The following is an 18,776-nucleotide window of genomic DNA, read 5'->3' as shown; positions in this document are numbered from 1 at the left end:
GCATAGGAGGAATGTTATACATATAGATACTACTATAGTCATGTGTGTGATAGACGTTAACTATGTACTATTTCTATTATATTCATTAGATTTAAACTGAAAGTAATGAAAATTAACAATGCTCATTTGAAAAATTCATTAACCAAACCCAGAATGAAAGTCTACTGCATGCTCAGTATAGGGAAAATAATATCCAAATTGCAGAAAGTTATTCGATATAATTTTTCAAGGTAAAAAAAACAGATTTGAAAATAAAAATAAATACAAGATATATGAAAGCAAAAGCTTGCACATAAACAGTCACTACTTATGTATTTGCAGAAATCAATCGTATATTTTGTTTTATTCTTTCTTTTATGACTTCTACATAAGAATCCTATTTCTCACTGATAACTAACCTTACAGTAATTTCTACCAAGGTCATCTATGCAACTTTTTCTTACCTCACACTCTAAATACAGCAAAGGCCCTAAAGAATATTACTAAAGAAAAGAACAGGAATATGAAAAAAGGAAAGGAAAGCTGAAGCAATAAAATAATTAAAAAATAATAATATTCTTAATGTGTAATATCTTCCAAAATATAAATAAAATCAAGCAAAGTCACTGTTATTAATAGATGGAATGGATAAGTTTTCTTAAAATTTCTTTATATATATATATACGTATACATACATATGTATATATATCTTTCATAGTTTTGCTACCTGCTTGTAAAATTCCTGAACAGTATTGAATATAACAGAAATTATTTCTCTATGATAAATCTAAAAATAAAATGATTCAATCAACATAATTTATCTGAAATTTTCGTTCTTCTGCCAACTTTACACTTCGAGTTTTTACTTTTTAGTCACCTCTTCATGAAACCTCTGTTAACATAAACAGGATCTCTTCTTACATAAGTCACATAGCTTTTAATAATGTCATATTTACAATTAAGTTAAATAGCTGGAAATCAGGAAGATACAAGTTTGTTTTAGAGTAATGCTTATCTTAGTTTGAAAGGTGATACTACTTACTTCCATAAACCACATGGAAAACAGGGAACTTTCTTAGCAAATGTGAAGTTCATAGAATCTAAAACAAGTGAAATATAAATGCAGATACCAAACAATTTCCTCAGTTTTGAAATACTGGCTATCTGAATCACCAATACTAATTCAATTAAAAGGGACAATCGAAAAATGACAGCCATTTGAAAGCAAGTCAAGTAAATATATATATAAATACCTATTTATATATCAATGTATCTGTGTGTGTGTGTATATATATCTTTGTGCATACATGTAAAAAATGTATATGTATACAGGTATTTATGCAACTTTTAGATAATATTATTTCTAGGGCTACTACCTAGTATAATGTTTTTTAAATGAAATAACCAAGTTAGTGGAGACAACAGAGGTCTAGATATAATCTAAGTGTTTGTATAAAACACGGACAATAATTCTAAGTATACATTAATGTATACCTGTAAGTTCAAATCAATTTTCCATTATCTGCAGACGTGTGAGATACTAGGTAGATCCAACATGGCTTTGTAAAGTATAAATGCTTCCAAACCAATTAAATTTTCTCCTAGGATAAACTTAGAGGCAATGAGATAAGGAGGAAGCAATATATTTAATCTGTGGACTTCAGTGACTGTTCTGATTTTAATCAATACAATACCCATTATAAACCAAAATGACAATTTTGTGACTAAACACACCAATACCCCACTGCCTAAGAGGGGTTTGTCAGCTATACAATTATCCGAGATAATCCATGTCAATAGTAAGGAATCAACCCAAGGGATATGTAACATAAACATACTTGTAAGATTTCTGAATAATGGAACTGAGAATATGATAAGTAGATCTGTGTCCTTCCTTATTGAGATCACTTCCTAAATAGGGCCCTTCCACCACTCTCTTCCTTTACCAATTCATTTTACGTATCACTTTTTCATCTGTAATATATTTCTTACATTTCACCTATCCCTTGAATCGTTTAAAACTTCATACTGCCTAAAAAGTAAAGTTCAATGTCCTTAGACTAACATTCAAAATCTTTTACAACTTACCTCCATCTTACTTGACTTTACTCACACTGAGAATATTCTCCCATTGCTATACCCAAATCTTTCACCATTGACCTAGTCTCTTCTCTTTTATAAATCCTTTCCAATCACACTATGATACTTCTGAACTACAGCAGCACTTACGGATTTAATCACTTAATTATAATTTAGTATTATGATTCCTAAAAATGCAATCTATGCATGTCTCTCTGAAGCATAGCAAAATTAACATTAAACTTCTGGGGAATTTCTCCTAAGTAATCTGTACAACAGAATTTCAAAAATTAAGAAAATAATAATAATAAATTGTCCATAAACTGCCAAGCTATTTTACATGCTGCTGTTTTTGTTTCAGGCATTTTGTGAAATAAGAGCTGTGTCATTTGCCTATTCCATTATCTAGTGAAGGTACATCATGAGATTTCATGTCACAAATGCTCCAAATCTCAAAATGGATGGTGAACACATCATATTTATTATAGGTATACCTACAATTTTAGTGACAATGAGGAGAATACAGAATTAGTCTTAACATGTTTTGTGCCTTAAAGCCCTGTTAACGATTTAAAAGATGCTAAAGATAATTTCAAACACCAAGCAAGGTCCATTTAAAAGATTCTCAAACATTATCACAAGTTCAACTAAGAACAAATTTGTCTTCCTGTTTCAGGAATCAATAAAAACTGAGACAATATCTGCAAGATTTGGAATATTATCATGAATATGACTAGCGTTCTAGGTCAGATTCCCTGGGAAGCAGACTCTGAGTCCAAGATACTTTGCAGGAAGATTATTGAGAACAACACCCAAGAGAAGTAAGGAAAGCACAGCTGAGCAGAGGGCAAGGTTGAACTGTGACAGAAGTCAAAGGCCTTACCCTATTAATGAGACTGCAAGGCAAGATTGCCTCATGAGGGTAGTCGTGCAAGGCAATGAAGAGGGTTTGGGTTCCCTCGCATTGACCATTCATTGGAGGAAGACTTCCTTAGGACAGAGACATAACCTTGATCAAGGCAACTCCTTGCCTAAGGGAAATTCCTACAGAGAAATTTGGATGTCAGCCCAAAGCAGCCACAATCCAGGCAATTGGGGAAATCAGCTCTAAAGGAGGGGAATCTGGACACTGTATAAAATACCCATCACCAACCAGTGATTTCTTTTGTGTAGGTAGAAGGAAAAGGATTTGAAAATAAAGTAATGCAAAATCAGAGTTCAGTACATATTAAGCTTAGTATACTATAGCAAAAACTCTTTAGCTGGTCTTCTTGTTAGAGACTTCCTGTGACTTCTGGGAAACTGACCCCTGTTCCCTTCTATGTAGATCAGAAGTGATTAAGGAGGACTACTGGCCAGCTGAAGTGGTGTCCAGAATATGTCCAGATTAGGCTATGAGTTGGACTACTCCAAACATACGGACATTTGTATACAGATAGAAAGAGAGTCTGAGGATTACAATTGGTCTTCCAGAAGATATAAAGTAATCCTCACTCAATCAAATGTTATTTTCTGCACCTCTGTATCCTCTGGTTAGGAACATGAGCTCCAAATTTGAAGGTCCATTTATATTAGAAAATATTGCTCATGTCTCTGCCATGTATCCCGACTGCTCTGAGATTTTTAAAAACATATTATGCAAGTAAACTCTTCTCTTTACTTTAGTGGTATCTGAACTGGCCTATCCATCAATCTGGAAATTGTTGAATATACTGACATTCAACACAGTGGTTGGACAGCCTTGTAGAGTATTTTTCATTACCTGAAAGCTAATAAAATCCTTCACCTTTCAGAGTAAGTTGTACTTTGCCCTTTTCTTTCATTAAAATGTTATATATTGGGGCTTCCCTGGTGACGCAGCGGTTGAGAATCCTCCTGCCAATGCAGGGGACATGGGTTTGAGCCCTGGTCCAGGAAGATCCCACATGCCAAGAAGCAACTAAGCCCATGCACCACAACTACCGGGCCTGTGCTCTAGAACCCGTGAGCCACAACTACTGAAGCCTGTGTGCCTAGAGCCCATGCTCCACAATGGGAGAGGCCACCACAATGACAAGCCCGCACACCGCAACGAAGAGTAGCCCCTGCTCGCCACATAGAGAAAAGCCCGTACGCAGCAACGAAGACCCAACACGGCCCAAAATAAATAAATAAATAAATTTATTTTTAAAAAAAGAATGATCGTATTTCATAGAATAATTACATATTTTTTTAAAATGTTATATATTTTACACTGATGTCTTCAATCATCTATAATTTATTAGTCATGTGGTATGTAAGAGGGGAAATGGATTTTTATAGAAGTATCTAAGAAATTAACAAAGGAACAGTTCTTAAATATTTCAGTCTCTTTTCTGTTTGTATGAATTATCTATTTTATCACATAATCAGGTCATATATATACACCAGGAATTGTTTCTAGGCTATCTATTCTATTCTAATGACTTGTCTGACTATTCTTGTATTAAATTTATTCCTTTAAGAATATTTAAACTGTTAGATAAAAAACGAAATAGTCAGCAAACAATAAGTACTCACTAAATGGTTGTCAAATATTTCTTATTAGGGTTATTCACAGATGTTTGAAATGTTTAAGCCTGTAGTGTACAGAAATTTCTTCAGCAAAATTTCAAATTTCTTTTGCTTATGCATAAGAAAGCTATGTATAAGAAAAATTTTTATCTTTATTTTTTACCACTTTATTTTTTACCGCTTTATTAAACATAGATTTCAATAATAAACAATTGCATTTAAAATGAGCTGAAAGAACAAAAAAGCAGATGGGGCAAACAAGAGATGAATCATAGTCTCATAGCAAACATATAAATAATTATAGTAGATATAAGTAGACTCAATATGCCAACTAGGGCTTCCCTGGTGGCGCAGTGGTTGAGAGTCCGCCTGCCGATGCAGGGGACACGGGTTCGTGCCCCGGTCCGGGAAGATCCCACATTCCGCGAAGCAGCTAGGCCCGTGAGCCATGGCCGCTGAGCCTGTGCGTCCGGAGCCTGTGCTCCGCAACGGGAGAGGCCACGGCAGTGAGAGGCCCGCGTAACGCAAAAAAAAAAAAAAAAAAAAAAAAAAAAAAAGCCAACTAAACAGGCAGAGAATGACAGTCTAGATAAAATGTAAGACTAAACTAAATATTGTCACTTATAACTGTGTTATGTAACTAGAAGAAACATTTTTTTAAAAAAGAAACATACAAAAAGACACAAATAATTTAAAGTAAAATAATAATAAAAAAAGATATAACTTGTAATATGAGTTGTAAAGCTTCCAATGGCTATCTAGCTTCATAAAAAACAGGACTAACAGCAAAGACTAATGAAGTAAATAATCAGTAGACTTTTTTGGAGAAAACTATGTTCATAGTAGAGATTTATGTTTCCTCCCTTTTTAAATAAGGCACCAAATAAATTGCTGAGACAAAATAATTTATTTAGAACACTCAGAGTTTAAAGACACGGGAACCTGAACAGATCTTCTAATTCAGGGATTGTCCTTTTTTTTTCTTTTTCTTTTTTTTTTTTTTTTTTTTTTTTAGCAGTACGCGGGCCTCTCACTGCTGTGGCCTCTCCCGCTGCGGAGCACTGGCTCTGGACGCACAGGCCCAGTGGCCATGGCTCACGGGCCCAGCCGCTCTGCGGCATGTGGGATCCTCCCGGACTGGGGCACGAACCCGTGTCCCCTGCATCGGCAAGTGGACTCTCAACCATTGGGCCACCAGGGAAGCCCCTTTTCTTTATTTTAGTGACATAATATGTGGATGAAAAAAATAAATAACTACAGGACTGTGTGACTAGGAAGATACAGTTTGAAAACTCTAAGCCTCATCTATTTATTCAAAGCATAACTAGACCCAATAAAGTGATATGACTTGCTCCAAATCACAAACTTCTTAGATGCCCAGTCTGGACTATGAACATTGCACTCTGTTGTATTTAACATTCTCTAACTCAGGGTTAGTTACTTAAAGTATGTTCACACAACAAGTTATCATCTAGAGAACGGAACCTTAATTTCTTTAGCTAAATTTTTTTTTTCTTACCTAATTTCTAGTTTACTAAATAAGGACCCTTGAAACTAACAAAAGGTAAAGTGCTCATATTCAGCACTTTCACTGAATACAATTAATGCCAGTCTATGGCAACTGAGTTTCTCCATCACACTTAATAATCATATTAGAATATGTAGTCTTACAAAATAAAGAACGTAATAGTGTTTTCTAGGCATGATGTCTGCTAGAAAAAGCAATGTAGTATTCAACTACTCTAAAAATAATAAGAATTGTCTTATTTAGATTTTTGTTTTTTACGGCTCATCAATAACCAATCTGCTGGGGCCAACAAAGAATAACAGCAAGAGCTCAGAAGCCCAACAGACTTGTGTCTGCAGTCTTGCCGAGAAACAATGTGGTACACAGTCACTGTATCAGAGAATGCTCTGAATAGAATAAACATTTATGTTTTTAACAGGCTATAATGTAACCCTGCTCAACCATTTTTTAACTTCCCTGAATTGTCTAACTGCCACCAGATCTTTTTAAAACATTAATTTTGATATAGCTTTAGAAAATCTCTAAAAATATAAGACTTAAAATAGTTCTGTATTGGTAGAATAAGCACCATTACAAATTACTAATCGATTATGATGAAGGTAGTGATAATGCAATAATGTCTTTTTAAAGAATGAATTCTTTGGTGGCTATCTGTCACACATCTATCCATTTGTCATTTAAACATCCAAAAAATCCAATACTGTCATTAAATTGAAAGTGACACTAAAGTGAAAATATATATATATTTCTATCATATTACTATACGAAATGGTATTAAAATGCTAAAATGGGTATTGATTTGAATTTTAACCAGCACTGTTCTTATTTCTTTATGTACATTATGATATTTAAACCTTACAAAAATCCAAATGGTACCCACAGTTATCACCCTCTTTTCATAATCTGTAAAACCAAGGAACAAAGTAAATATACAACCACCAAGTAGTGAGCCAGAAATCAAACCCCAGCAGTGGTATAAAAGGGCTGGAAATCTCAGTATATCCACAGTAAGGTAAAGGAAGCTATAGGATTCTTATTCCTTTGAGAAAGTTTGATTTAAAAAAATAAAAAACACTCCTTCATATTTTCCATATTTGATTAAATTCCCTTTGCTTCTTTTGTAATGCAAAGAAACCATACATGAAAGATTTCCATTTTCTCACCAATTACATATTAATGCCTGCCACTTTCTCTTAATACTCTACTAGGGCCTTTATTATTATTTGTTTGAATATTTTATCAATCTAAAGCAATAAAGAGAAATAAGCTGATCTTAACATTCAACTCTAGGTCTACGTTACAATGCTGAACGCTAGTCACGATTACAATTGCATTGTCCGACTTCATTTGTTCAAGTTAATAGAAGGAGAATAATAAAATGTCTAAGAGGAGTTTTTCCACAGAGTTAAAAGGTGAGTATAAGGATGTGCCATATTCTTTTGGAATATCTCTGTAGAATAATTAAAACTGCCATTGAATGACTCTAGGACGCAGGACATCTGTGACAGAGAATTCAATTATATTATCTAATGCTTACTGTCACTTGTACATTAGATGAATGTCAAAACCAAATATTCAGGGCTGCTGTTAGCCTATAGGGTAACTGTGCAAATTCATTCAAAAAAGATGCCCGATCTGTGCATACTCAGCCCATACTAGAGCATATACCTTGGAAAGTAAAGCAGAGTCTGCCTTTCAGGCTTTATTTGTCTCCTCGACTTGTACAGTAAACAAACCATACATCATACATGATAACCCTGTAGGTATCAGAAAGCAATGCATATGAAAAAGTTGTCCAGTGTACCCATGAATAGTTGAAAGGTACATTTCTACCTTGACATGTCTTTTCTGTCTGAGAAATACACACATTTTATCCAATTTGATATAAATAAAACACTCAAAAATGCAAAAAAAAAAAAAAAAGTTGTCCAAAATATCATGCAATTAAATATTTTGTTTATTGGCTTTGAAAATTGTACTGCTATAAGAAAAATCAAATGGAACACCAGCAGAGAGAAAGAGAAAAAAAAATAACATTATTCTATAGGTTTTCAAATCTTTTCTTTTTGTTTCATTTAGGGAAAGTAAAAGCAGCTTATCAGTTCATACACCATTATTCTTAGCACGCTATACACTCTACAGATTATAAATACCTGTAGTAAAAGACTCCAAAAGACTGGAAAAACAATAGATTATTTTTTTCCCTACATGTACATTATTCTCTGGCCTGACACATTCAAACAAAATTACTCCAAATTCTAAAACAATTTATCAAGGGGTCTCACTAAATATTTATCAAGATGAGTTAAGATTCTAGGTCTAACGAAAAACTTAACTAAATATATTTCCAATTCAACCTCCCTACAACCTTCAATGCCATTCTTGCCCTTTAAAGCTGCTAATGAAATGCATTTGAATGACATTTCAACTTAATTATTTGACGTTCACAGGATGTAAGGTGTAACACTGATAAAATGATGCATATGCTAAGAAGTGTTCTAAGCACTTTTAATATTTTCTCATTTAAACCTAACAATAATGTATGAAGTACTTTTATTATTTTCATTCCACAAATAAGGACAGAAACTGAAGCACAGACAGGTAAAATCACTTCCCTAAAATTCCCCAAGAGAGGCTCATCCTTAACAGCTAGGTTGCTTAGAATTATTTCCCCAAGTCTCTTATCTCTCACTATTTTCCCTGTGTCCACTTCTCCTTAATAGGTATATTTTCAGCTTTGTAGCAGCAAACCATTTGCTAGAAAATACATTTTTTGTTCTAGGCGAGGCCTACAAGCAATTAAATAAATATACACCTGGCTGCCAACAACTGAGAAGGAAGCAGGGGAAGATTTTATCAGCACACTATTACTGATTTCAACCAATGTGTATTACTGCTCTGTTCCTGCCACGGAGGAAAATTCTGGGGATTTCATGGAAACAAGATTGCCTTTGCCTTTATATGAATCTTTTCTGACTTTTGGTATTCTCATCTATATTTTCTCCAACTACCCTAGCCAGGGCATCCAGAATACACTTTTCCTACGGGCAGTGTTATCAGCATTAAGCCTGGCATAGGGCCTAGATTTTCTTCCAAGATGCAGAACGTACAAACATGAAAGGAAATCCCACATAGAAGTGGCATGTTTTAATAATTTGTCAGTTGTCAATCCTGTATCATAGGTTCAAGAAACCTAATCTAAACTGTTTGTTCTAAGGATACAGGGATTACTGAGGGGAGAAAAAAAAAAAAAACAACTATGATACCTGGTTCATGATTAGCTTGTAACCATGGTATGGCCTGTGGCAATACAGGCCACGCTGGGTTGGTTGAAAGCCAGTAATGGATTACAAAAAACAAAGTGCAAGTTCAGTGAATTGAGAAATACTGACCCAACGGGACATCAATAATAAGAGATCAAACTACAAATGTAAATGATATACAGAATGCAAGAATCACCATAAAGTAAGATCTAGTGCCAAGACCAAGATCCCTGGAATTTATTAGAAGATTACAAAAGAGACAAACATCAGGGATCCAGGCATACAAAAACTAGAGTAAGGGAACAAAAAGCAGGTTTAGGCAAACTGAGCTTAAATCAGAGGCTGCGTTCACATATCAAGACAAAAGCCACTTACGGAATTTGGTGCCTAGAGAGGATGGGGGAGGCGTCCATACACCAATCCAAAGGTTTGGAAAGAAGACAAGGCTAAGGATTCAAGAATTGATAACCTAGGAAAACAGAATCAAAGGCTTACGACCAGAGACAAAGCTCCAGTATTCCTAAAAACAGTTCATCTGAAAGCATTAATCACATTAAAGTAAGAGATACACCAAGTGATAAGCAATGCAAATGTGCCCTCTTAAACAGGATGTCATTCCACCCCGAAATGTTATGATTATTAAATGCATAGAACAGATCTGATACTGTGAACAAAGAGTGCCTATTTATTCCAGCAAATAGAGTCCCTTTTCCTATACTACATAATATAAAATAAATTCCTGTCACTGTTTTTCATCTAATAGCACACACTGATTCAAGAATCAGAATCAAATACGTCTGCAATGTACTTAAAGTGACACCCAAGGAGAATGAAACCATCTAAATCTAGTGTTAGTTAATAAGTTTTTCATATAAAATCTCACATAATTTATACTGCAATTTGTCCTTGTACCTATGATCACACTCACTGAGTAACAACAAAAGGATTTCATATTGGAAGTTAGTTATGGCTTATATCCATCCTGTTTTTCCTTTGAAATATTGATCTGTGGTCTTTCAGTGAGGAATACAGAGTATAGAGGGCCAAAATGTGTGAATGAATTTTTACATTGCTTACACACCATTGGTCTAGAGTAGGAAAACCATGATCACATAAGTGTACAAAACATGATCAGCAATATCTTCAAATTTAAAGAAATATTTTTAAATAACAGAATGAGAGAGAAAGAGTATGAGCCATTGAATATCAGGGGAAGAGCATTCCAGGCAAGTGGGAACTGCAAATGCAAAATCCTGGTGTGTTCAACATTCAACAAGAAAATTACAAGACTAGAAAGGAGTGAGCAGGTGGGAGTACAATAGGAGACAAGCTGAGTGGCTGACAGGGTCTTGGTGCTCCAGCGAGGTGTCAGGCCTGTGGCTCTGAAGTGGGAGAGCCGAGTTCAGGACATTGGTCCGCCAGAGACCTCCCGGCTCCATGTAATATCAAACAGTGAAGTTCTCCCAGAGATCTCCAACTAAACACTAAAACCCAGCTCCACTGAATGACCAGCAAGTTCCACTGATGGACACCCTATGCCAAACAACTAACAAGACAGGAACACAACCCCACACATTAGCAGAGAGACTGCCTACAATCATAATAAGGTCACAGAAACCCCAAAACACACCACCAGACACGGTCATGCTAACCAGAAAGACAAGATCCAGGGTCATCCACTAGAACACAGGCACAAGTCCCCTCCACCAGGAAGCCTACACAACCCACTAAACCAAGCTTAGCCACTGGGGGCAGACACCAAAAACAATGGGAACAACAAACCCGCAGCCTGCAAAAAGGAGACCCCAAACACAGTAAATTAAGCTAACTGAGAAGACAGAGAAACACACAGCAGATGAAGAAGCAAGGCAAAAACCACCAGACCAAACAAATGAAGAGGAAATAGGCAGTCTACATGAAAAAGAATTCAGAATAATGAGAGTAAAAACGACCCAAAATCCTGGAGACAGAATGGAGAAAATGCAAGAAATGTTTAACGAGCACCTACAAGAACTAAAGAGCAAACAAACAATGATGAACAACACAATAAATGAAATTTAAAATTCTCTAGAAGGAATCAAAGTCACAATAAATGAGGCACAAGAACAGATAAGTGACCGGGAAGATAAAATAGTGGAAATAACTACCACAGAGCAGAATAAAGAAAGAAGAATGAAAACAATTGAGGACACTCTCAGAGACCTCTGGGACAACATTAAATGCACCAACACTCAAATTATAGGAGTCCCAGAAGAAGAAGAGAAAAAGAAAGGGACTGAGAAAATATTTGAAGAGATTATAGTTGAAAACTTCCCTAATATGGGAAAGGAAATAGTTAGTCAAGTCCAGGAAGCACAGAGAGTCCCACAGAGGATAAATCCAAGAAGAAACACACCAAGACACATATTAATCAAACCATCAAAAATTAAATATAAAGAAAAAATATAAAAAGCAGAAAGGGAAAAATAACATACAAGGGAATCCCCATAAGGTTAACACCTGATTTTTCAGTAGAAACACTGCAAGCCAAAAGGGAGTGGCAGGATATACTTAAAATGATGAAAGGGACAAAGCTACAATCAAGATTCCGCTAGGCAGCAATGATCTCACTCAGATTCGACAGAGATATTAAAACCCTTACAGACAAGGAAAAGTTAAGAGAATTCAGCACCACTAAACCAGCTTTATAAAAAATGCTAAAGGAACTTCTCTAGGCAGGAAACACAAGAGAAGGAAAAGACCTACAATAACAAACTGAAAACATTAAGAAAATAGTAATAGGAACATAAATATCGATAACTACCTTAAATGTAAATGTATTATGTGCTCCAACCAAAAGACATAGACTGGCTAAATGGATACAAAAGCAAGACCCATATATATGCTGTCTACAAGAGACCCACTTCAGACCTACAGACACATACAGACTGAAAGTGAGGGGATGGAAAAGGATATTCTATGCAATGGAAATCAAAAGAAAGCTGGAGTAGCAATTCTCACATCAGACAAAATAGACTTTCAAATAAAGACTACTACAAGAGACAAAGAAGGACACTACATAATGATCAAGGGATCAATCCAAGAAGAAGATATAAAAATCTTTAATATTTATGCACCCAACTTAGGAGCACCTCAATTTTTAAGGCAAATGCTAACAGCCATTAAAGGGGAAATAGACAGTAACACAATCATAGTAGGGGACTTTAACATCCCACTTTCACCAATGGACAGATAAACCAAAATAAAAACAAATAAGGAAACACAAGCTTTAAATGACACATTAAAAAAGATGGACTTAATTGATATATATAGGACATTCCATCCAAAAACAACAGAATACTCTTTCTTCTCAAGTGCTCATGGAACATTCTCCAGAATAGATAATATCCTGGGTCACAAATCAAGGTTTGGTAAATTTAAGGAAATTCAAATCACACCAAGTATCTTTTCCAACCACAATGCTATGAGACTAGATATCAATTACAGGGAAAAATCTTTGAAAAATACAAACACATGGAGGCTAAACAATACACTGCTAAATGACCAAGAGATAACTGAAGAAATCAAAGAGGAAACCAAAAATACCTAAAAACAAATGACAATGAATACACAATGACGCAAAACCTATGGGATGCAGCAAAGCAGTTCTAACAGGGAAGTTTACAGCAATAAAATCCTCCATCAAGAAACAAGAAAAATCTCAAATAAACAACCTACCCTTACACCTAAAGCAATTAGAGAGAAAAGAACAACAAACCCCCAAAGTTAACAGAAGGAAAGAAATCATAAAGATCAGATCAGAAATAAATGAAAAAGAAATGAAGAAAACAATAGCAAAGATCAATAAAACTAAAGCCTGGTTATTTGAGAAAGTAAACAAAATTGATAAACGATTAGCCAGCCTCATCAAGAAAAAAAGGGAGAAGACTCAAATCAATAGAATTAGAAATAAAAAAAGGAGAAGTAACAACTGACACTGCAGAAATACAAAGGATCATGACAGATTACTACAAGCAACTATATGCCAGTAAAATGGACAACCTGGAAGAAATGGACACATTCTTAGAAAAGCGCAACCTTCTGAGACTGAACCAGGAAGAAATAGAAAATATAAACAGAAAAATCACAAGCACTGAAATTGAGACTGTGATTAAAAATCTTCCAACAAACAAAAGCCCAGGACCAGATGGCTTCACAGGCAAATTCTATCAAAAATTTAGAGAAGAGCTAACACATATCCTTCTCAAACTGTTCCAAAATATAGCAGAGGGAGGGGCATTCCCAAACTCATTCTATGAGGCAACCATCACCCTGCTACCAAAACCAGACAAAGATGTCACAAAGAAAGAAAACTACAGGCCAATAGCACTGATGAACACAGATGCAAAAATCCTCAAAAAAATACTAGCAAACAGGGCTTCCCTGGTGGCGCAGTGGCTGAGAGTCCACCTGCCGATGCAGGGGACACGGGTTCCTGCCCCAGTCCAGGAAGATCCCACATTCCGCGGAGCAGTTAGGCCAGTGAGCCATGGCTGCTGAGCCTGCACATCCGAAGCCTGTGCTCCGCAACGCGAGAGGCCAAAACAGTGAGAGGCCCGTGTACCGCAAAAAAAAAAAAAAAAAATACTAGCAAACAAAACCCAGCAGCACATTAAAAGGATCATACACCATGATGAAGTGGGGTTTATCCCAGGAATGCAAGGATTCTTCAATATACGTAAATCAGTCAAGGTGATACACCATATTAACGAACTGAAGGAGAAATATCATATGATCATCTCAACAGATGCAGAAAAAGCTTTCAACAAAATTCAGCACCCATTTATGATAAAAACTCTCCGGAAAGTAGGCATAGAGGGAACTTACCTCAACATAATAAAGGCCATATACGACAAAACCACAGCCAACATTGTTCTCAACCATTGAGAACATTATCAACTGAAACCATTTCCTCTAACTACAGGAACAAGACAAGGTTGTCCACTCTCACCACTATTATTCGACATAGTTTTGGAAGTTTTGGCCACAGCCATAAGAGAAGAAAAAGAAATAAAAAAATCAAAATGGAAAAAAAGAAATAAAGCTGTCATGTTTGCAGATGACATGATACTATACCTGAATCCTAAAGAAGCTACCAGAAAACTACTACAGCTAATCAATGAATTTGGTAAAGCAGCAGAATACAAAACTAATGCACAGAAATCTCTTGCATTTCTATACACTAATCATGAAGAATCTGAAAGAGAAATTAAGGAAACACTCCCATTTATCATTGCAACCAAAAGAATAAAATATGTAGGAATAAAGCTACCTAAGGAGACAAAAGACCTGTATGCAGAAAACTATAAGACACTGATGAAAGAAATTAAAAATGATACAACCAGATGGAGAGATATACCATGCTCTTGGATTGGAAGAATCAACATTCTGAAAATGACTCTACTACTCAAAGCAATCTACAGATTCAATGCAATCCCTATCAAACTACCAATGGCATTTTTCACAGGACTAGAACAAAAAGTTTCACAATTTGTATGGAAACTCAAACGACCCCGAATAGCCAAAGCAATACTGAGAAATAAAAACGGAGCTGGAGGAATCAGGCTCCTGGACTTCAGACTATACTACAAAGCTACAATAATCAAGACAGTATGGTACTGGCACAAACACAGAAATATAGGTCAATGGAACAGGAATATAAAGCCCAGAGATAAACCCAAGCACATAAGGTCACCTTATTTTTGATAAAGGAGGCAGGAATATATAATGGAGAAAAGACAGCCTCTTCAGTAAGTGGTGTTGGGAAAACTGGACAGGTACATGTAAAAGTATGAGATTAGAACACTCCCTAACACCATACACAAAAATAAGCTCAAAATGGATTAAAGACCTAAATGTAAGGCCAGAAACTATCAAACTATTAGAGGAAAACATAGGTAGAACACTCTATGACATAAATCACAGCAAGATCCTTTTTGACCCACCTCCTAGAGAAATGGAAATAAAAACAAAAATAAACAAATGGGGCCTAATGAAACTTAAAAGCTTTTGCACAGCAATGGAAAACATAAACAAGATGAAAAGACAACCCTCAGAATGGGAGAAAAAAATTGCAAATGAAGCAACTAACAAAGGATTAATCTCCAAAATTTACAAGCAGCTCATGCAGATCAATATCAAAACAACAAACAACCCAATCCAAAAATGGGCAGAAGACCTCCATAGACATTTCTCCAAAGATATACAAATTGCCAACAAACACATGAAAGGATGCTCAACATCACTAATCATTAGAGAAATGCAAATCAAAACTATAATGAGGTATCACCCCACACCAATCAGAATGGCCATCATCAAAAATTCTCCAAACAATAACTGCTGGAGACGGTGTGGAGCAAAGGGAACCCGCTTGCACTGTTGGCATGAATGTAAATTGATACAGCCACTATGGAGAACAGTATGGAGGTTCCTTAAAAAACTAAAAATAGAACTACCATACGACCCAGCAATCCCACTCCTGGGCATATACCCTGAGAAAACCATAATTCAAAAAGAGTCATGCACCCCAATGTTCATTGCAGCTCTATTTACAATAGCTAGGACATGGAACAACCTAAGTGTCCATCAACAGATGAATGGATACAGAAGATGTGGCACATATATACTGTGCAATATTCGTCAGCCATAAAAGAAAACGAAACTGAGTTATTTGTAGTGAGGTGGATGGACCTAGAGTCTGTCATACAGAGTGAAGTAAGTCAGAAAGAGAAAAACAAATACCGCATGCTAACACATACATATGGAATCTAAAAAAAGAAATGGTTCTGAAGAACCTAGGGTCTGGATAGGAATAAAGACACAGACGTAGAAAATGGACTTGAGGACATAGGGAGGGGGAAGGGTAAGCTGGGACTAAATGAGAGAGTGGCATGGACATATATACACTACCAAATGTAAAATCGATAGCTAGTGGGAAGCAGCCACATAGCACAGGGAGATCAGCTCGGTGCTTTGTGACCACCTAGAGGGGTGGGATAGCAAGGGTAGCGGGGAGTTGCAAGCGCGAGGAGATATGGGGATATATGTGTATGTATGGCTGATTCACTTTGTTATAAGCAGAAACTAACAGCATTGTAAAGCAATTATACTCCAATAAAGATGTTAAAAAAAAATAACAGAATGAAATGTTGGCCAGTTTATATGCTAAGATTATTTGGACTTTTTAAGGGTCTTTCTTAGAAAAGAAAATAATCATAAAAAAATTGAACAGTGATAAGTAACATCCTTGTTAAACATAAAATAACACAGTCCCAACTGCTTTAAAAGGAAAAAAAATAACAAGTTTTAAGTAAGATAAATGACATGTACTGAAATATCCTTTAGAACATGAGTTCCTGTAAATCTTCATTTAATATCTAAAAATAAATGGAGTATTTGTAAAGAATGTAACTGTGTATGTTGCAATGGGATTTGGAAAATTACTTCGTTTGCTGGTAAACAGACTGTGTTGCATAAAACAAAGACTAAGTGGCCTTTAGTTGAGAAAACTACATGACTTCATTCGTATAAAACTGGCTGAATTTGGCAAGAAAGGGGTCAGAAACAGTGCACTAGATTTAGAACAAAATGGTTTTGTATCAGAGTCTTTTAATTTCTGTTTAGAATGCTGTACAGTTCATTTTGTGTTTCCAAGATACATTATATTAAACGTAATTTAGGACAAAAATGAATTCAAACTGAACAATGCCCCATAGCCATGAGTGCCTTGAACAAGAATATTTTACATTTCCTTTCTCTTTCTGGCCAATAAAAAAAAATATTCCCTTGCTTTGGAATGGAGAACTAAAATAAGAAATATATGGTTATGTTGTATTTTTTGAAGTATGAATTATTAAGATGCATAAGCATGTTTTGACTTCAAGGAACCCAGATGTAAGCTTAAGTACTTAATAAACTTGAGACAAATTCATTATGCTTTCTTCACCTCCTAAACTCTCCTGCTTTCTGTATTAAACTGGTATTATGACCCACCCAACGTTCAAGATGAACATCTAAGTAACCCTCCTCTCCTTTAAAACCCACACTCAATGGAATACTAATTTCTTTGATTTCTCACATTTGCCTCATCCCACTCTTATTCCCCATCCCAGCCCTAGCATGATATTTTCTCTGAGGTTATTGGAAGTGGTTCCTAAATGATCTCCATGACCAGTTCTTCTCCCTCTCCAATCCAGCATTTACAGTGCCATAAATATGACTGTGTCATCTCTCTGCTTAAAAGGATCCAATGGCTCTCTTTGACCTAGTCCAGCCTCTTTTTAAGCCTAACCTCTTGTCATTTTTCTCCCATGTGTCTGATACTGTGCTTCATCAGCTCTTACTTTTCCTCGCACAACGCACTAGTCATTCCTCCAAAATATGTCTAAAATTCTCCCCTTTACTTGTAATATCTTTCCTATACTCAGGTTTATGCTTCAAGGTTCAACTCAGATATACCTCTTTCTGTGAAATAACCAACTGTATCTGTTTCTCAAATACTTTATTTGAACTAGCATTATAGCTATCATCAAAGGATTTTTGTTAATACCTAGTGTTCTATTTTAAACAGGGACAGGGACTGCTTTTCATCTTCCAGGCACTCAGTACACTCACCCACTAAGTGATCTAAATATTTTCTCAAACTCAAAAAAATCGAATTAATATGGTGTACAGTTGGGTAATACTTTATAAGGAATAAAATAAAATATTTACAGTTTTTATGAAGAAAGCTATTTACTCCCTGCAATTCAAATTATTCCCTTAGCTGAAACCACTATTCCTAATTTTCACTGAATACCATAAAAATATTCTCAACTTTTAAGCAAGAGTTTTATGAACATCACTGTGAACCATACTATCTAGTCAAAAATGAAAGCATATTCAAACAATATATTCATAATCAGAATCAATATGATTCCAGAAAAAATAGTACTTCATGTGAACTTAGAGCTTTAAAATTATCTATATCTTAATAGCCAAGCTTAGAATTTGGATGAAGCATGGTCAATTCAATGAATGTTTATTCATTGAACATCTACAACAGAAAGGAGAACACTCAGCCAGGCATGGTCAGTTTGTTCATGGGAGAGATTACCTCCCATTGGAAAAGTTATCTAAACAGAATGAATGAAGGGTAGCATTCAGAAAGGCAGTTAATAAGGGGGTGGGGAGAACAGAACATTCCAGGGAGATAAAAGAGCCATGAACAAGGACTTGGACACACTGATAAGTAATGAAAAGTTGTCCAGCTTATTGTAGTTTATGATTTGTGAAGATTTCTGGATGTAACCAATATTTGTTGGCATGCAATAATGTAAGATAGTGAATACCAAGATGGAAATATGGCAAGTGTGCCC

The 18,776-nt window shown here is 35.6% G+C and overlaps 1 protein-coding gene across 20 annotated transcripts in view; it reads right to left on the bottom strand.

Annotated features, from left to right (window-relative positions):
• ADGRL3 (adhesion G protein-coupled receptor L3) overlaps window positions 1-18,776 on the bottom strand; it is an 867,440-nt gene that overhangs the window by 619,463 nt on the left and 229,201 nt on the right. For 2 of the 20 annotated variants that reach the window (XM_079919991.1, XM_079920012.1), the window contains exon 3: window positions 9,757-9,850. The exons of the other annotated variants lie outside the window; for them this stretch is intronic. The gene's annotated coding sequence lies outside the window, so the exon portion shown is untranslated. The remainder of the gene's footprint in view (window positions 1-9,756; window positions 9,851-18,776) is intronic. 20 annotated transcript variants of the gene reach the window in all.

This window comes from Stenella coeruleoalba (genome assembly GCF_951394435.1).
Source record: "Stenella coeruleoalba genome assembly, chromosome: 4".
In the NCBI taxonomy this organism is placed as follows: Eukaryota; Metazoa; Chordata; class Mammalia; order Artiodactyla; family Delphinidae; genus Stenella; species Stenella coeruleoalba.
This window is presented reverse-complemented; position numbering and strand designations above follow the sequence as displayed.